Below are 17,917 nucleotides of genomic sequence, written 5' to 3'. Positions count from 1 at the left end.
AAGCTGGCTTTTTTTTACCGACATCACCTGCCCCCTGAACACGGTGAATCTCCAGCTCCAAGGGAAAGCTAAATCTCCGGGCAAAATGCTGCATGTGGTCACAGCATTTCAAAAATAAAATCCCCACACTGTTCATACCTGACAGATAGTTTGTTCCTTTCCCAAAACTCAGCACAGTCACCACATCCAACCCAGACATACTGCAACATTTTAGCTATGATGCATTTGTGTGTTGGAAGAGTTGAAGTTGGGAGTTTGAGTCAAAATTCAAGGATGTCATGGAGTACAAGGAGTTATTCAACTTCATTGAGAACCCCTTTCATGTGCCAGTGTCATCTCTGACCCCAGTCATCACAGCCATCTGTCCTGACCGTGCTGGAATAGAGAGTGAGATGGTGGCGCTGCAGGCAAATGACACATTGCAAGGTGAACTAAGATCAGGTGTTACCCATTTCTGGAGCCTTGTGTCAGATACAGAGTATGTCACACCCTGATCTGTTTCACCTGTCTTTGTGATTGTCTCCACCCCCCTCCAGTTGTCACCCATCTTCCCCATCATCCCTTTTTTATTTATACCTGTTTTCTGTGTTTGTCTGTTGCCAGTTTGTCTTGTTTGTTCAAGTCAACCAGTGTTTTGTGTCTCAGCTCCTGCTTTTCCCAGTCTCTCTTTTCTCGCTCTCCTGGTTTTGACCCTTGCCTGTCCTGACTCTGAGCCCGCCTGCCTGACCACTCTACCTGACCCTGACCCTGACCCTGACCCTGAGCCCTCCTCTGGTTTACTGACCCTGACCCTGACCCTGACCCTGACCCTGAGCCCTCCTCTGGTTTACTGACCCTGACCCTGACCCTGACCCCTCCTCTGGTTTACTGACCCTGACCCTGACCCTGAGCCCTCCTCTGGTTTACTGACCCTGACCCTGAGCCCTCCTCTGGTTTACTGACCCTGACCCTGACCCTGACCCTGAGCCCTCCTCTGGTTTGACCCTGACCCTGACCCTGACCCTGACCCTGAGCCCTCCTCTGGTTTACTGACCCTGACCCTGACCCTGACCCCTCCTCTGGTTTACTGACCCTGACCCTGACCCTGAGCCCTCCTCTGGTTTACTGACCCTGACCCTGAGCCCTCCTCTGGTTTACTGACCCTGACCCTGACCCTGACCCTGACCCTGACCCTGCCCTCCTCTGGTTTACTGACCCTGACCCTGACCCTGACCCTGACCCTGAGCCCTCCTCTGGTTTACTGACCCTGACCCTGACCCTGACCCTGAGCCTGACCCTGACCCTGACCCTGACCCCTCCTCTGGTTTACTGACCCCTGCTTGCATTGACCTGTCTATTGCCTGCCCCTGTTGTATTATTAAACTATTGTTTATTCGACGTGGTCTGCAACTGGGTCTTACCTTCATACCTGATAGAATATCCACTTCTGAAGCAGCGTGTGCAAAAGGTGACATCATTTTTTTGTCAGCACTTATACATGTGAAGCAAAAACAGAGAAACAGACTGACCAATGCACACCTGGATCGCCTCACAGGGATAGCAAGAACAGACTATAAATTCAGAATGAATTCAGTCAAGCAGAAGGGACATTTTCTCGACTGAGATATAACCCTGAGATAACCCTTAATATGGGTCTTATACGTGCAATGTAGCCTATCTGATGTGTGTATGTATATACTTGTCATGTGCTGTACATCAAATCAATTACATGTGCTCTATTGCTCTCAATTTGCTCTCAATTAATGATTGATAATATTGAAAGAAAAAGTGAACCAATTTTAAGATATGTGAGGTCCTTTGAATGATCGTCTCAACCCAAAGTGGCCCCTTTGCCATACCAAGTCATAATAACTAGCAGTAGATAACCCTTTGGAAGAGAATATTGAAATGACAGATTGCTTAGGAAGTTGTGTTGGTTCTTAGACAGTAAACACACAAAGGAACACGACATGCTTCTATTCTAGTACAGTACACTTATTCCAGCCTACAGGACACGACCTGGCGCCAACCTCAGCCTTGTTGATTGGGGGGGGGGGACATCTCCTTCCATTACAGTTGGTGTTACTGCCCAGAGAAGACATCACTGATCCCCAACCCTCTTGTTCTTCCAGGTCACACCACCAGCCGACCGAGTATGACCCCAGCGGAGGGCAGTGGGGCTGGGGTCAACGTGGGGGGTCTAAAGTCTGTCCTGGAGGACACCGTGTCCCCAGCCTTCGGCGCCACCATCATCATCATCATCACTGTCATTGTGTCCGGGAGCGCCTACCTCTGTTTCCTCAAGTACGTCTGTGCAGGCTGCTGCAAACCCACACAGGTGGCCCCGGTTACACACCTGGACCCAAACAAGACTGAAGAGCAGGTGTAGCGGGAGTTTGTGTGAGTGTGTGTGCGTGTGCATGCACGGGAAACAGCTGTCTCTCGTGTGTGTGTGTGTGTGTGCGTGTGCGTGTGCGTGTGCGTGTGCGTACATCATAAACAGACCTTCATTCAAAGCAGCTTTTTCCCAGCTTATTAACACTGATGGATTCCTGTTGTTAATCTCTCATGTTTAATTACTGTGAACCAGAGTGACTCATTGAATAGCTGTGTGTTTAATTACCGAGACTACCAGCTGTGGGGTGGGCCAACCACGAACACTTCCCATGGAAGGGACTCCAGAGAGACGGAAGGATGGATGGAATATTAAATGAAAGGCTGCAGCACTCTAACACACAGTGGGAAATTAAGCTGCTCAACTAAGCCTGACATTGATTGGGTAAACGGAGTGTTAGCCTTTGTGTGTGTGTGTGTGTGTGTGTGTGTGTGTGTGTGTGTGTGTGTGTGTGTGTGTGTGTGTGTGTGTGTGTGTGTGTGTGTGTGTGTGTGTGTGTGTGTGTGTGTGTGTGTGTGTGTGTGTGTGTGTGTGTGTGTGTGTGTGTGTGTGTGTGTGTGTGTGCGCGTGCGCGTGCGTGTGTGTGTGAGACTGTAAGTGTGTGCGTGCGTATGTTTTTTCTTATTTGTGAAGGGAGACCTGCCACTTGCTGTGGTGAAGAAGTGAGAACACACACCTCTCTGGATTCAGACCCTCTTTCTCCTCCAGAAGGGTGAGCGGAGTGTTTGCCGGGGTCTCATGTTTAAAAACATCCTCTTCCCCTCCTGCTCTCCTCCTCCTCTTCCCCATCTTCCTCTCCTTCTCCTCTCCTTCTCCTCCTCTCCTCCTCCTCCTCCTCTCCTCCTCCTCCTCTCCTCCTCCTCTTCCTCTCCTCCTCTCCTCCTCCTCTCCTCCTCTCCTCCTCCTCTTCCCCTCCTCTTATCCTCCTCTCCTCCTCCTCTCCTTCTCCTCCTCTCCTCCTCCTCTCCATCTCCTCCTCTCCTTCTCCTCCTCCTCCTCTCCTCCTCCTCTCCTTCTCCTCCTCTCATCCTCTTCCCCTACTCCTCCTCCCCTCTACTTCCTCCAAAATACATAAAATACACTTTGTATAAAACAAATGATTCCTAATTACAGAGGTGTTTTCATCTCTCTATAGTGTTGTGTATAAATTGAGCGGTTGTATTGTTTGCTGTATTATTTCACAATGCCTGTTATCCTAAATGTGTTTTCATCTAGCGTAGCACCCCGTATCGTCGGCATATTCAACAGTGTTTAAGAAATATATTACTTTCAACGGTGTTATCTTGTGATAAAGCCATCAATGTTTTGTGATTATTGGTGTCGTACAAATGTTAGCTAACCGGGTTAGCAATTAGCATGTTTGACATTTCAGTGGAAATACTATCAATCAAATTTCAATAAAATGTATTTATAAAGCCCTTTTTACATCAGCCGATGTCACAAAGTGCTGTACAGAATCTCAGCCTAAAACCCCAAACAGCAAGCAATGCAGATGTAGAATCACGGTGGCTAGGAAAAACTCCCTAGAAAGGCAGGAACCTAGGAAGAAACCTAGAGAGGAACCAGGCTCTGAGGGGTGGCCAGTCCTCTTCTGGCTGTGCCGGGTGGAGATTATAACAGAACATGGCCAAGATGTTCAAACGTTCATAGATGACCAGCAGGGTCAGATAATAATAATCACAATGGTTGTAGAGGGTGTAACCGGTCAGCACCTCAGGAGTAAATGTCAGTTGGCTTTTCATAGCCAAGCATTCAGAATTAGAGACAGCAGGTGCGGTAGAGAGAGAGAGTCAAAAACAGCAGGTCCGGGACAAGGTAGCACGTCCGGTGAACAGGTCAGGGTTCCATAACTGCAGGAAGAACAGTAGAAACTGGAGCAGCAGCATGACCTGGTGGACTGGGGACAGCAAGGAGCCATCAGGCCAGGTAGTCCTGAAGCATGGTCCTAGGGCTCAGGTCCTCCGAGAGAGAGAAAGAGAGAGAGAGAAAAAGAGAGAGAGAGAATTAGAGGGAGCGTACTTAAATTCACACAGGACACCGGATATGACATGAGAAATACTCCAGATATAACAGACTGACCCTAGCTCTCCTACACATAAACTATTGCAGCATAAATACTGGAGGCTGAGACAGGAGGGATTGGGAGACACTGTGGCCCTGTCCAACGATACCCCCGGACAGGGCCCAACAGGCAGGATATAACCCCACTGACTTTGCCAAGGCACAGCCCCCACACCACTAGAGGGATATCTATTACTATCAGCTTCGTGGTTTAGCAAAAAAAAACATGTCCCGTATTATCGGCACATGGTTCCCAGTTATTGATTAAAATTTTTGGTTGTTGATTTTATTTAAAAAAAGAGACACCAACCTCGTATCCGAACTGTTTGCTAGATAGTTGACTAACGTTAGTTGGCTAGTTTTCCGGATAAAAAAAACAAATACTTGCCTGAAATCCGTTAGCTATATTTCAGAGGTAAAAAGTCAATAAGCCTAGCATCACACTGCTAATTGAACCAGTCTCCAGCAGTGTACCAATAAGCCTAGCATCACACTGCTAATTGAACCAGTCTCCAGCAGTGTACCAATAAGCCTAGCATCACACTGCTAATTGAACCAGTCTCCAGCAGTGTACCAATAAGCCTAGCATCACACTGCTAATTGAACCAGTCTCCAGCAGTGTACCAATAAGCCTAGCATCACACTGCTAATTGAACCAGTCTCCAGCAGTGTACCAATAAGCCTAGCATCACACTGCTAATTGAACCAGTCTCCAGCAGTGTACCAATAAGCCTAGCATCACACTGCTAATTGAACTCGTTAGTCGTCTGTCTGCTTTGTTTTCCAATGACATCATTGTGCATGAGTAATGAGTGGGACGATGATGGTGGGAGATAAGGGCTCTGTTCAGTCTGCTTAGTCGAAGTGTTATAAATGTAAAGGCAATTTAAAGATTTTGCCGACATATGCAGCGTTTACTGTGAATGTACAATGCCTTTCAATTTCAATCACGTTGGAACGCTGAACTTCCGCCACTCAGATGGAATAGAACCTTCATTGAGTTGTGTTTACACAAGCAGTCCAATCAAGATTCTTTCAAAATAATTTCACTTTTTTTTTTTTTGCCAATAACTGTGCAAAAGATCAGAATTGGGCTTCCTATTTTCTGCATAGCAACCATCTCCAAGTGTATGATCTCCATGTGATGCGGCTTCGTGTCAAGGTAAATGTCAAAGTGCTTTCCTGTTTAAAATGGGTGACAGTGACAGTATGTAATCGTCCCATCAGACACTCAATGTTCTCTGACATTTCAATGTGTTACACACTATAACTATACCTTGTCCAATTCACATTGATTTTGCTCACACCCCCCCCCCCGATGAGCGGTTGAGTACCATCAGAGACTCAGAGTGTTCAATAGACAACGATAACATGTACCATCTAGAAGACACTTTTATCCAAAGCAACTTAAAGTCATGCATGCGTCCATTTTTCATATCGAACCCCCAGAACCCTGGTGGTGCGTGCATCATGCTCTACCAACTGAACCGTACAGGACCCCGTTTACTGACTGGAAACGAGTGATGTAGTTGTCGACAGATCATAGAAAGAAATTGAGGCTATAGAGGACAGAGGAAAACGCCACGACACTATTATACAACACGTGTTATTTCCAATGTGGTCCATCGAGGCTACAGAGACCAGAGACAAAGACACTATACACTACATCAGAGACCAGAGGCAAAGGCACGATACAGTACATCAGAGACCAGAGACAAAGACACTATACAGTATATCAGAGACCAGAGACAAAGACACTATACAGTACATCAGAGACCAGAGGCAAAGACACTATACAGTACATCAGAGACAAAGACACTATACAGTACATCAGAGGCAAAGACACGATACAGTACATCAAAGACACTATACAGTACATCAGAGTTCAGAGGCAAAGACACGATACAGTACATCAGAGACAAAGACACTATACAGTAAATCAGAGACCAGAGACAAAGACACGATACAGTAAATCAGAGACCAGAGACAAAGACACGATACAGTACATCAGAGACCAAAGGCAAAGACACTATACAGTACATCAGAGACCAAAGGCAAAGACACTATACAGTACATCAGAGACCAGAGGCAAAGACACTATACAGTACATCAGAGACCAGAGACAAAGACACTCTACAGTACATCAGAGACCAGAGACAAAGACACTATACAGTACATCAGAGACCAGAGACAAAGACACTATACAGTACATCAGAGACCAAAGGCAAAGACACTATACAGTACATCAGAGACCAGAGGCAAAGACACTATACAGTACATCAGAGACCAGAGACAAAGACACTATACAGTACATCAGAGACCAGAGACAAAGACACTATACAGTACATCAGAGACCAAAGGCAAAGACACTATACAGTACATCAGAGACCAGAGGCAAAGACACTATACAGTACATCAGAGACCAGAGACAAAGACACTATACAGTACATCAGAGACCAGAGACAAAGACACGATACAGTACATCAGAGACCAGAGACAAAGACACTATACAGTACATCAGAGATCAGAGGCAAAGACACGATACAGTACATCAGAGAGAGGCAAAGACACTATACAGTACATCAGAGACCAGAGGCAAAGACACGATACAGTATATCAGAGACCAGAGACAAAGACACTATACAGTACATCAGAGACCAGAGGCAAAGACACTATACAGTACATCAGAGACCAGAGGCAAAGACACTATACAGTACATCAGAGACCAGAGCAAGCTTTCATCTGCTTCAGTGGGCAAAATAGATTTCTTTACAGAGCAGGCTTTCACTTCTATAATGATTCTGTTTCATCTGACTACTTAATGCAGTTCATTCAGTGAACTATTATGCCATTTAGATATTGACTCAGACAAAAGTGAATCATTTAAAAAAGTGTGTGTGTGTGTGTGTGTGTGGGTACCTGGGAGCCTGTTATTGCTTCAGACTCTGACTGCTGGGTCTCAACTTCCAGGATAAGACCAGTATAAACGACCCAGTTAAGACCAGTATAAATAACACAATATAAACAACCCATTTAAGACCAGTATATACGACCCCGTTAACCTTTCTGAACCACCCATCCCGGTTCCGGGATAATTGTCATCAGCAACGCTGAATAGCATAGCGCCACAGTCAAATAATATGACTAGAAAATATTCATATTCATGAAATCACAAGTGCAATATTGCAAAACACAGTTTAGCCTTTTGTTAATCCACCTGTCGTCTCAGATTTTGAAATTATGCTTTACAGCGAAAGCAATACAAGCGTTTGTGTAAGTTTATCGATCGCTCGACAAAACATTAAGTACACTTAGCATCAGGTAACTTGGTCACGAAAATCAGAAAAACAATCAAATTAATCGTTTACCTTTGATGATCTTCGGATGTTTTCACTCACGAGACTCCCAGTTAGACAACAAATGTTCCTTTTGTTCCATAAAGATATTTTTGTATCCAAATACCTCCGTTCGTTTGGCGCGTTATGCTTAGAAATCCACAGGAAAAAGCAGTCACGACAACGCAGACAAAAATTCCAGGTAATATCCATAATGTCCACAGAAACATGTCAAACGTTTTTTATAATCAATCCTCAGGTTGTTTTTCAAATATCTATTCGATAATATATCAACTGGGAGTGTTGGTTTTTCAATAGGACCGGGAGTAACAATGGCCGCCTTTCTCTGTTGCGCACAACTCACTCTGAGAGCCCCCACCTATCCACTTACGCAATGTGATCGTTCTCGCTCATTTTTCAAAATAAAAGCTTGAAACTATGTCTAAAGGCTGTTGACACCTTAGGGAAGCCATAGAAAAAGGAATCTGGTTGATATCCCTTTAAATGGGTGATAGGGATGCATAAGAACAGAGAGGTTTTAAAAACAGAGTCACTTCCTGATTGGATTTTCCTCAGGTTTTAGCCTGCAATATCAGTTCTGTTAAACTCACAGACAAAATCTCTACAGTTTTGGAAACTTTAGAGTGTTTTCTATCCTAATCTGACAATTATGTGCATATTCTCGTTTCGGGGGCTGAGAAATAGGCAGTTTCAAATGGGTACGTTTTTTAGCCAAAAACGAAAATACTGCCCCGTACACTTAATTAAGACCAGTATAAATGACCCAGTTAAGACCAGTATAAATAACACAATATAAACGACCCCGTTAAGACCAGTATAAACGACCCCGTTAAGACCAGTATAAATAACACAATATAAACGACCCAGTTAAGACCAGTATAAACGACCCAGTTAAGACCAGTATAAACGACCCCGTTTAAGACCAGTATAAATAACACAACATAAACGACCCAGTTAAGACCAGTATAAACGACCCCGTTAAGACCAGTATAAATAACACAATATAAACGACCCAGTTAAGACCAGTATATACAACCCCGTTAAGATCAGTATAAACGACCCCGTTAAGACCAGTATAAATAACACAATATAAACGACCCCGTGAAGACCAGTATAAACGACCCAGTTAAGACCAGTATAAACGACCCAGTTAAGACCAGTATATTAACACAATATAAAAGACCCCGTTAAGACCAGTATAAACGACCCAGTTAAGACCAGTATAAACGACCCAGTTAAGACCAGTATATTAACACATAATAAACGACCCGTTAAGACCAGTATAAACGACCCCATTAAGACCAGTATAGACGACCCCGTTAAGACCAGTATAAATAACACAATATAAACGACCCAGTTAAGACCAGTATAAACGACCCCGTTAAGACCAGTATAAACGACCCAGTTAAGACCAGTATAAACGACCCCGTTAAGACCAGTATAAACGACCCAGTTAAGACCAGTATAAATAACACAATATAAACGACCCCGTTAAGACCAGTATAAACGACCCAGTTAAGACCAGTATATATAACACAATATAAACGACCCAGTTAAGACCAGTATAAATAACACAATATAAACGACCCCGTTAAGACCAGTATAAACGACCCAGTTAAGACCAGTATATATAACACAATATAAACGACCCAGTTAAGACCAGTATAAATAACACAATATAAACGACCCCGTTAAGACCAGTATAAACGACCCAGTTAAGACCAGTATGATTGACACAGTATAAACGACCCCGTTAAGACCAGTATAAACGACCCCGTTAAGACCAGTATAAATAACACAATATAAACGACCCAGTTAAGACCAGTATAAACGACCCAGTTGGAATCCGCTGAAGAAAGCGGTAGTCAGTACATGTCATTCTTTTTAAAAGGTCTTGTTTACCGTACAGAGCCTTCAGAAAGTATTCACACCACTCGCCTTTTCCCACATTTGTTGTGTCATAGCCTAAATAAGTTCAGGAGTAAAGATGTGTTTAACAAGTCACATAATAACACTATAGTGTATTAACATGATTTATTTTTAATGACTACCTCATCTTTGTAGCCCACACATACAATTATCTGTAAGGTCCCTCAGTTGAGCAGTGACTGTCAAACACAGATACAACCACAAAGACCAGGGAGCTTTTTCCAATGCCTGGCAAAGAAGGTCACCTATTGTTAGATGATGAAGAAGAAAAAGAAGCAGACATTGAATATCCCTCTGAGCAGGGTGAAGTTATTAACTGCACTTTGTATGGTGTATCAATACATCAAGTCACTACAAAGATCCTGAAAAGATAAAGGTGTCCTTTGGCAGGAAACCGCTCAGGGATTGATTTATGAGATTGGAAAACACATTGGGAGGGATCTTAGACCATTCCACCATAGAGACTCTGTTAAGGTCAATGGCATAATGATGTACTTTACCAAGTACCAGGACATTTTAGCCGAAGATGTGGTTGCCTCTGCCAGGATGCTGAAACTTGTGGCCGCAAGTGGATCTTCCAGCAGGACAATAACCCCAAACACACATCAAAATCCACAAAGAAATGGTTAATTGACCACAATATCAAAAGTTTGCAATGGTCATCTCAGTCCCCGGACTTGAACCCCATTGAAAACCTGGTTAGATTATTTTATTCTTCTTACTTAAACAACATTTATTTGTCCGAGCTATTGTATTAGTATTATTTGTACAGTATTTTTTTCCATTAACTGTATGTGTATAGTACATAAATCCAAGAAGAGTATTTTTCAGATGAACAGTTATTTTTGTTTAATTGAACATATGTATGATAATGTATGCTAATGTATGATAATGTATGATATTGTACTGTAGCACTCCAACCATAAAGGACAATGACACCTCTTGTAACAGAAATAACCAGAGAGAAGGTAGAGAAATAGCAACAGAAGCGAGAGAGAGAGAGAGAGAGAGAAATAGCAACAGAAGCGAGAGAGAGAGAGAGAGAGAGCGAGAGCGAGAGCGAGAGCGAGAGCGAGAGAGAGAGAGAGAGAGAGAGAGAGAGAGAGAGAGAGAGAGAGAGAGAGAGAGAGAGAGAGAGAGAGAGACAGAGAGACAGAGAGAGACAGAGAGAGACAGAGAGACAGAGAGACAGAGAGAGACAGAGAGAGACAGAGAGAGACAGAGACAGACAGACAGACAGACAGACAGAGAGAGATCTACCTCACTTGCTTTGGCAATGTTAACACATGTTTCCCATGCCAATAAAGCCCCTTGAATTGAATTGAATTGAATTGAATTGAGAGAGAGAGAGAGAGAGAGAGAGAGAGAGAGAGAGAGAGAGAGAGAGAGAGAGAGAGAATGACAGACTCAGGGGGTATGCTAATTCGGTATAGAGCAGACCTAATCCACTCTATTAAATTAGTCAAAAAAGGAACATTTTACATCTGGCTAGAAATGAACAAGGAAATGATCTCAACAGACAAAAATCTCCCCGGGTGTGCTACCTATATCCCCCCAATATAATCCACATACTTAGATTGATAAGGAAAAATAAACAAATTAATACATTTGAGAATAAGGCAGTAGTGTAACAAAATTTCGAAAAAGTCAAGGGGTCTGTATACTTTCCGAACACACTGTATTTCCCTCAGATTACACAGACCCACAAAGAATTAGAAAACAAATCTAATTTTGATAAACTCCCGTATCTATTGGGTGAAATTAAACAGTGTGATTCTAGAGAGAGACAGAGAGACAGAACAGTCTTGCAGCAGAGAGACAGAACAGTCTTGCAGCAGAGAGACAGAGCAGTCTTGCAGCAGAGAGACAGAGGTCTTGCAGCAGAGAGACAGAGGTCTTGCAGCAGAGAGACAGAACAGTCTTGCAGCAGAGAGACAGAGGTCTTGCAGCAGAGAGACAGAGGTCTTGCAGCAGAGAGACAGAACAGTCTTGCAGCAGAGAGACAGGGGTCTTGCAGCAGAGAGACAGGGGTCTTGCAGCAGAGAGACAGAACAGTCTTGCAGCAGAGAGACAGAGCAGTCTTGCAGCAGAGAGACAGAGCAGTCTTGCAGCAGAGAGACAGAGGTCTTGCAGCAGAGAGACAGAGGTCTTGCAGCAGAGAGACAGAACAGTTTTGCAGCAGAGAGACAGGGGTCTTGCAGCAGAGAGACAGGGGTCTTGCAGCAGAGAGACAGAACAGTCTTGCAGCAGAGAGACAGAGCAGTCTTGCAGCAGAGAGACAGAACAGTCTTGCAGCAGAGAGACAGAGCAGTCTTGCAGCAGAGAGACAGAGGTCTTGCAGCAGAGAGACAGAACAGTCTTGCAGCAGAGAGACAGAGGTCTTGCAGCAGAGAGACAGAACAGTCTTGCAGCAGAGAGACAGGGGTCTTGCAGCAGAGAGACAGAACAGTCTTGCAGCAGAGAGACAGAGCAGTCTTGCAGCAGAGAGACAGAGGTCTTGCAGCAGAGAGACAGAACAGTCTTGCAGCAGAGAGACAGAGCAGTCTTGCAGCAGAGAGACAGAGCAGTCTTGCAGCAGAGAGACAGAGCAGTCTTGCAGCAGAGAGACAGAGCAGTCTTGCAGCAGAGAGAAAGAGCAGTCTTGCAGCAGAGAGACAGAGCAGTCTTGCAGCAGAGAGACAGAACAGTCTTGCAGCAGAGAGACAGAGCAGTCTTGCAGCAGAGAGACAGAGCAGTCTTGCAGCAGAGAGACAGAGCAGTGGAAGAGGGGGAAGAGAGAAGAGAGGTGAGAAGGAGAGGGGGGAGATGGGAGGAAAGGCGAGAAGGAGAGGGAGGGGGAAGAGAGAGGAGAGGCGAGAAGGAGAGGGAGGGGGGAGATGAGAGGCGCGAAGGAGAGGGAGGGGGAAGAGAGAGGAGAGGCGAGAAGGAGAGGGAGGGGGAAGAGAGAGGAGAGGCAAGAAGGAGTTTGAGGGGGAAGAGAAAGAGTTTTATGGGAGCACCAAAAGACGGAACGATGCAGAGACGTGCTTGTAACCCTAACAGGATAGTTATCGCACAGCTTGTTCTTCTGAGACAATATCACCCAGAGGTACCAGGACTCACCTGTCTGATCCAGTGGGTATTGGCAGGATCTGAAGTGTGTGTGTCCATGTGACACGCAGAGTGATTGTATTGGTACAGTTTAGATGAGATGTATTTATGGATTCATTCCCTTATTGTCAGTGCCTATGACTGTGATGGGTACGACCGACAGGGCATATTTGCTGTCTGTTTGTCTTTGTGCACGTTTCGTTCCTGCCCATTCTCTTCACATTTCCAGGCCTGCAGCAGGAGAAGAGATTATCAAAGGAGTGGAGGGGTTAAATATCTCCTCTGTCTGATCTACTTAGACAGCATCCAGGATAACATGAGAACACACAAACATACTGTACACACATGCATGCTCGCTGGCACGCACACACACTCACATTTCCCTTCTTCACATCCCTCCTCGTGTAAATACACACACACTTTGCTACATCTTCATCCCCACTCAACTCCACCTTCCTGCACGTCTGCTCCCCTCTCAACCACTCAACTCCACCTTGCTGCACGTCTGCTCCCCTCTCAACCACTCAACTCCACCTTCCTGTACGTCTGCTCCCCTCTCAACCACTCAACTCCACCTTCCTGCACGTCTGCTCCCCTCTCAACCACTCAACTCCACCTTCCTGCACGTCTGCTCCCCTCTCAACCACTCAACTCCACCTTCCTGTACGTCTGCTCCCCTCTCAACCACTCAACTCCACCTTCCTGTACGTCTGCTCCCCTCTCAACCACTGAACTCCACCTTCCTGCACGTCTGCTCCCCTCTCAACCACCCAACTCCAACTTCCTGCACGTCTGCTCCCCTCTCAACCACTCAACTCCACCTTCCTGTACGTCTGCTCCCCTCTCAACCACTCAACTCCACCTTCCTGCACGTCTGCTCCCCTCTCAACCACTCAACTCCACCTTCCTGCACGTCTGCTCCCCTCTCAACCACTCAACTCCACCTTCCTGCACGTCTGCTCCCCTCTCAACCACTCAACTCCACCTTCCTGCACGTCAGCTCCCCTCTCAGAGTCAACCCCACCTTCCTGCACGTCTGCTCCCCTCTCAATCCACCTTCCTGCACATCTGCTCCCCTCTCAATCCCACCTTCCTGCACATCTGCTCACCTCTCAACCACTCAACCCCCACCTTCCTGCACATCTGCTCCCCTCTCAACCTCCATCTGCAAGAACCCCGCTTGATACACCTCTTCACCTCTTCTTCATCAGATTGATTTAGCACCTCATCTCTTCTCCCTCGGGCGTTCCAATCTAATGGATTATATTTCTATGTTTCCTGTGGGGCCTGTGGTGCTCACAGCTGGGAGGGGAGGTGGAGGAGGATGAGGGAGGATCCGGGGGAGATAGAGGAGGATGAGGGGGGATCAGGGGAACGTAGAGGAGGATGAGGGAGGCTCAGGAAGGATCAGGGGGAGGTAGAGGAGGATGAGGGAGGATCAGGGGGCGGTAGAGGGTAGAGACGGATGAGGGAGGATCAGAGGGAGATAGCAGAGGATGAGGGGATTAGGGGGAGATAGTGGAGGATGAGGGGATTATGGGGAGATAGCGGAGGATGAGGGGATTAGGGGGAGATAGCGGACTATGAGGGGATTAGGGGGAGATAGCAGAGGATGAGGGGATTAGGGGGAGATAGCAGAGGATGAGGGGATTAGGGGGAGATAGTGGAGGATGAGGGGATTATGGGGAGATAGAGGAGGATGAGGGAGGATGAGGGGAAGAAGTGCAGGCATGTGGCGGAGGTTCCTGGAGATTTTAACAAATGAAAGGCACCTTACCACTGAGAGGTTACTCAAACCGTAATCAGTGGTCCGCTCACTCAGAACCAACCTGGTGGACTTCAGTTCACTTAAAACTCACACACAATTATATTAACAGTATTGCACTTTTAATGTAGCTTAATTCTTGAAAGCTAGTAGCCTAACAGCAGACCAAGCAACAATATGGACTAAACACTCATATCCTGTTGCTGTAGGATTCTTTTGCTGCGGCAATACTGGTCAAATTAAGATCCGACATCCGTCCCCACTGGTTCTGTCCTCTCCCAGCAGAGATCCCCAGGCGGAGAGAACAACCGATCTGAAGGTAATCTTTCGTGGACAGACTACAGAACACGTGTTTTCGCTTCTGTGTTACCTGAGATTAATCTGAAGGCCACAAATTCAATGATGTGCTTTGTCTCAAAACAGAGGAGGATGTGTTACATGAGGCTTTGTCGTCTCTGTGGTACCTTTCTATTAGGCTGTCTAACTGAAGGGGCAGGCTATCATTTAGCAACCCACACCATATCATGCTATTCATAGATTGCCTTTCCACTAAGTATGCAACTGGTGAAGAATGGTATGCGTGAAAAGACAGAGAGATAGTGAGAGAGATAGTGAGATAGTGAGAGAGATAGTGAGATAGATAGTGAGAGAGATAGAGAGAGAGATAGTGAGAGAGATAGTGAGATAGATAGTGAGAGAGATGGTGAGTGAGATGGTGAGAGAGATAGTAAGAGAGATAGTGAGAGAGGTAGTGAGAGAGATAGTGAGAGAGGGTGAATCTTTGAAAGTTCCAAACATTTCAATCAAACAAAAAGCCTCATGTATTATATGAACTCTGCGCTGTGCTGCGTGCTGCTCTATGATTAAAAGTATTGATGCCACTCTGGGGAGAAGAGTGATTATAGGGTAGCAGGTAGCCTAGCGATTAGAGCGTTGGGCCAATAATCAAAAAAGGTTGCTAGTTCGAATCCTCAAACCAATGAAACATCTGCTGATGTGCCCATGAGCAAGGCACTTAACCCTTATTGCTCCAGGATCGCTGTGACCCTGTGACCCCTGAATCTCCCGTGGGTGTCTCAGGAAGAGTTGGGATACGCAATAAACATATGTCCAATTCACACGTGTATAAAAAGGACAAACATAAGCAGCCACCAAATTATTATTGAATTTGTTTTTATCGAGAATTCACATTCTGACATGAACTCAGCAAAAAAAGAAATGTCATTTCACTGTCAACTGAGTGTATTTTCAGCAAAGTAAACATGTGTAAATATTTGTATGAACATAACAAGATTCAACAACTGAGACATAAACTGAACAAGTTCCACAGACATGTGACTAACAGAAATTGAATAATGTGTCCCTGAACAAACGGGGGTTTAAAATCAAAAGTAACAATCAGTATCTAGTGTGGCCACCAGCTGCATTAAGTACTGCAGTGCATCTCCTCCTCGTGGACTGCACCAGATTTGCCAGTTCTTGCTGTGAGATGTTACCCCACTCTTCCACCAAGGCACCTGCAAGTTCCCAGACATTTCTGGGGGCAATGGCCCTAGCCCTCACCCTCCGATGCAACAGGTCCCAGACGTGCTCAATGGGATTGAGATCTGGGCTCTTCGCTGGCCATGGCAGAACACTGACATTCCTGTCTTGCAGGAAATCACGCACAGAACGAGCAGTATGGCTGGTGTCATTGTCATGCTGGAGGGTCATGTCAGGATGAGCCTGCAGGAAGGGTACCACATGAGGGAGGAGGATGTCTTCCCTGTAACGCACAGCGTTGAGATTGCCTGCAATGACAACAAGCTCAGTCCGATGATGCTGTGACACACCGCCCCAGATCATGACAGACCCTCCACCTCTAAATTGATCCCGCTCCAGAGTACAGGCCTCGGTGTAACGCTCATTCCCTCGACGATAAACGTGAATCCGATCATCACCACTGGTGAGACAAAACCGCGACTCGTCAGTGAAGAGCACTTTTTGCCAGTACTGTCTGGTCCAGTGACGGTGGGTTTGTGCCCATAGGCGACGTTGTTGCCGGTGATGTCTGGTGAGGACCTGCCTTACAACAGGCCTACAAGCTCTCAGTCCAGCCTCTCTCAGCCTATTGAGGACAGTCTGAGCACTGATGGAGGGATTGTGCATTCCTGGTGTAAGTCGAGCAGTTGCTGTTGCCATCCGGTACCTGTCCCACAGGTGTGATGTTCGGGTGTACCGATCCTGTGCAGGTGTTGTTTCATGTGGTCTGCCACTGCGAGGACGATCAGCTGCAATTTACGATCAGATTGCAATTTATTGCCCTGTCCACATCTTCAGTCCTCATGCCTCCTTGCAGCATGCCTAAGGCACATTTACGCAGATGAGCAGGGACCCTGGGCAACTTTCTTGTGGTGTTTTTCAGAGTCAGTAGAAAGACCTCTTTAGTGTCCTAAGTTTTCATAACTGTGACCTTAATTGCCTACTGTCTGTAAGCTGTTAGTGTCTTAATGACCGTTCCACTTAATGACCGTTCATTGTTTATGGTTCATTGAACAAGCATGGGAAACAGTGTTTAAACCCTTTACAATGAAGATCTGTGAAGTTATATGGATTTTTACGTATTATCTTTGAAAGACGGGGTCCTGAAAAAGGGACGTTTCTTTTTTTTGCTGAGTTTATGACAGTGAAGAATGGAGGCGGTCTCTTTATCTTTATCTTTGACATAAGGTTTGTTTTTGTCTTCCTGTCTGGGAATTTCCTCCAGTGGGGAATTGATGGCCAGGCAATCATTCTCTTCACTGCCTGCTACTCTGTCACGCTGACCTTCAACTACCCCAGACGAGGACAGAGGAGAGGAGCGGCAGGAGTGTGTGTGTGTGTGTGTGTGTGTGTGTGTGTGTGTGTGTGTGTGTGTGTGTGTGTGTGTGTGTGTGTGTGTGTGTGTGTGTGCGCGCACACACCTAAGGTGTGAAGAAAAATGTCACAGTAAATGTAATTTGTTCTATAGGCAGGTGAACGCATCTGTGTCATACAATGCCATACTGAGCCAGAGAAAACGTACAGAACGTCTAACTTCTCATACCCAGGACAAGTATGGCTGCAAGCCCTAAATCGGGATCAATATGACAACAGCCAGTCCAAGTGCAGGGCGCCAAATTCAAAAACCATAAATTTCATAATTACAATTCCTCAAACATACATGTGTCTTATATCATTTTAAAGGTAATCTTGTTGTTAATCCCACCAAACTGTCCGATTTCAAATAGGCTTTTCAGCGAAAGCACTACAAACGATTATGTTAGGTCACCACAAAACTAAAAATAATCATAGCATTTTTCCCAGCTAATGATAGCATCACAA

This window comes from Salvelinus alpinus, chromosome 20 (assembly GCF_045679555.1).
Source record: "Salvelinus alpinus chromosome 20, SLU_Salpinus.1, whole genome shotgun sequence".
Taxonomy (NCBI): Eukaryota; Metazoa; Chordata; class Actinopteri; order Salmoniformes; family Salmonidae; genus Salvelinus; species Salvelinus alpinus.
The sequence above is the reverse complement of the archived record's forward strand: the minus strand, read 5'-3'. Positions refer to the sequence as shown.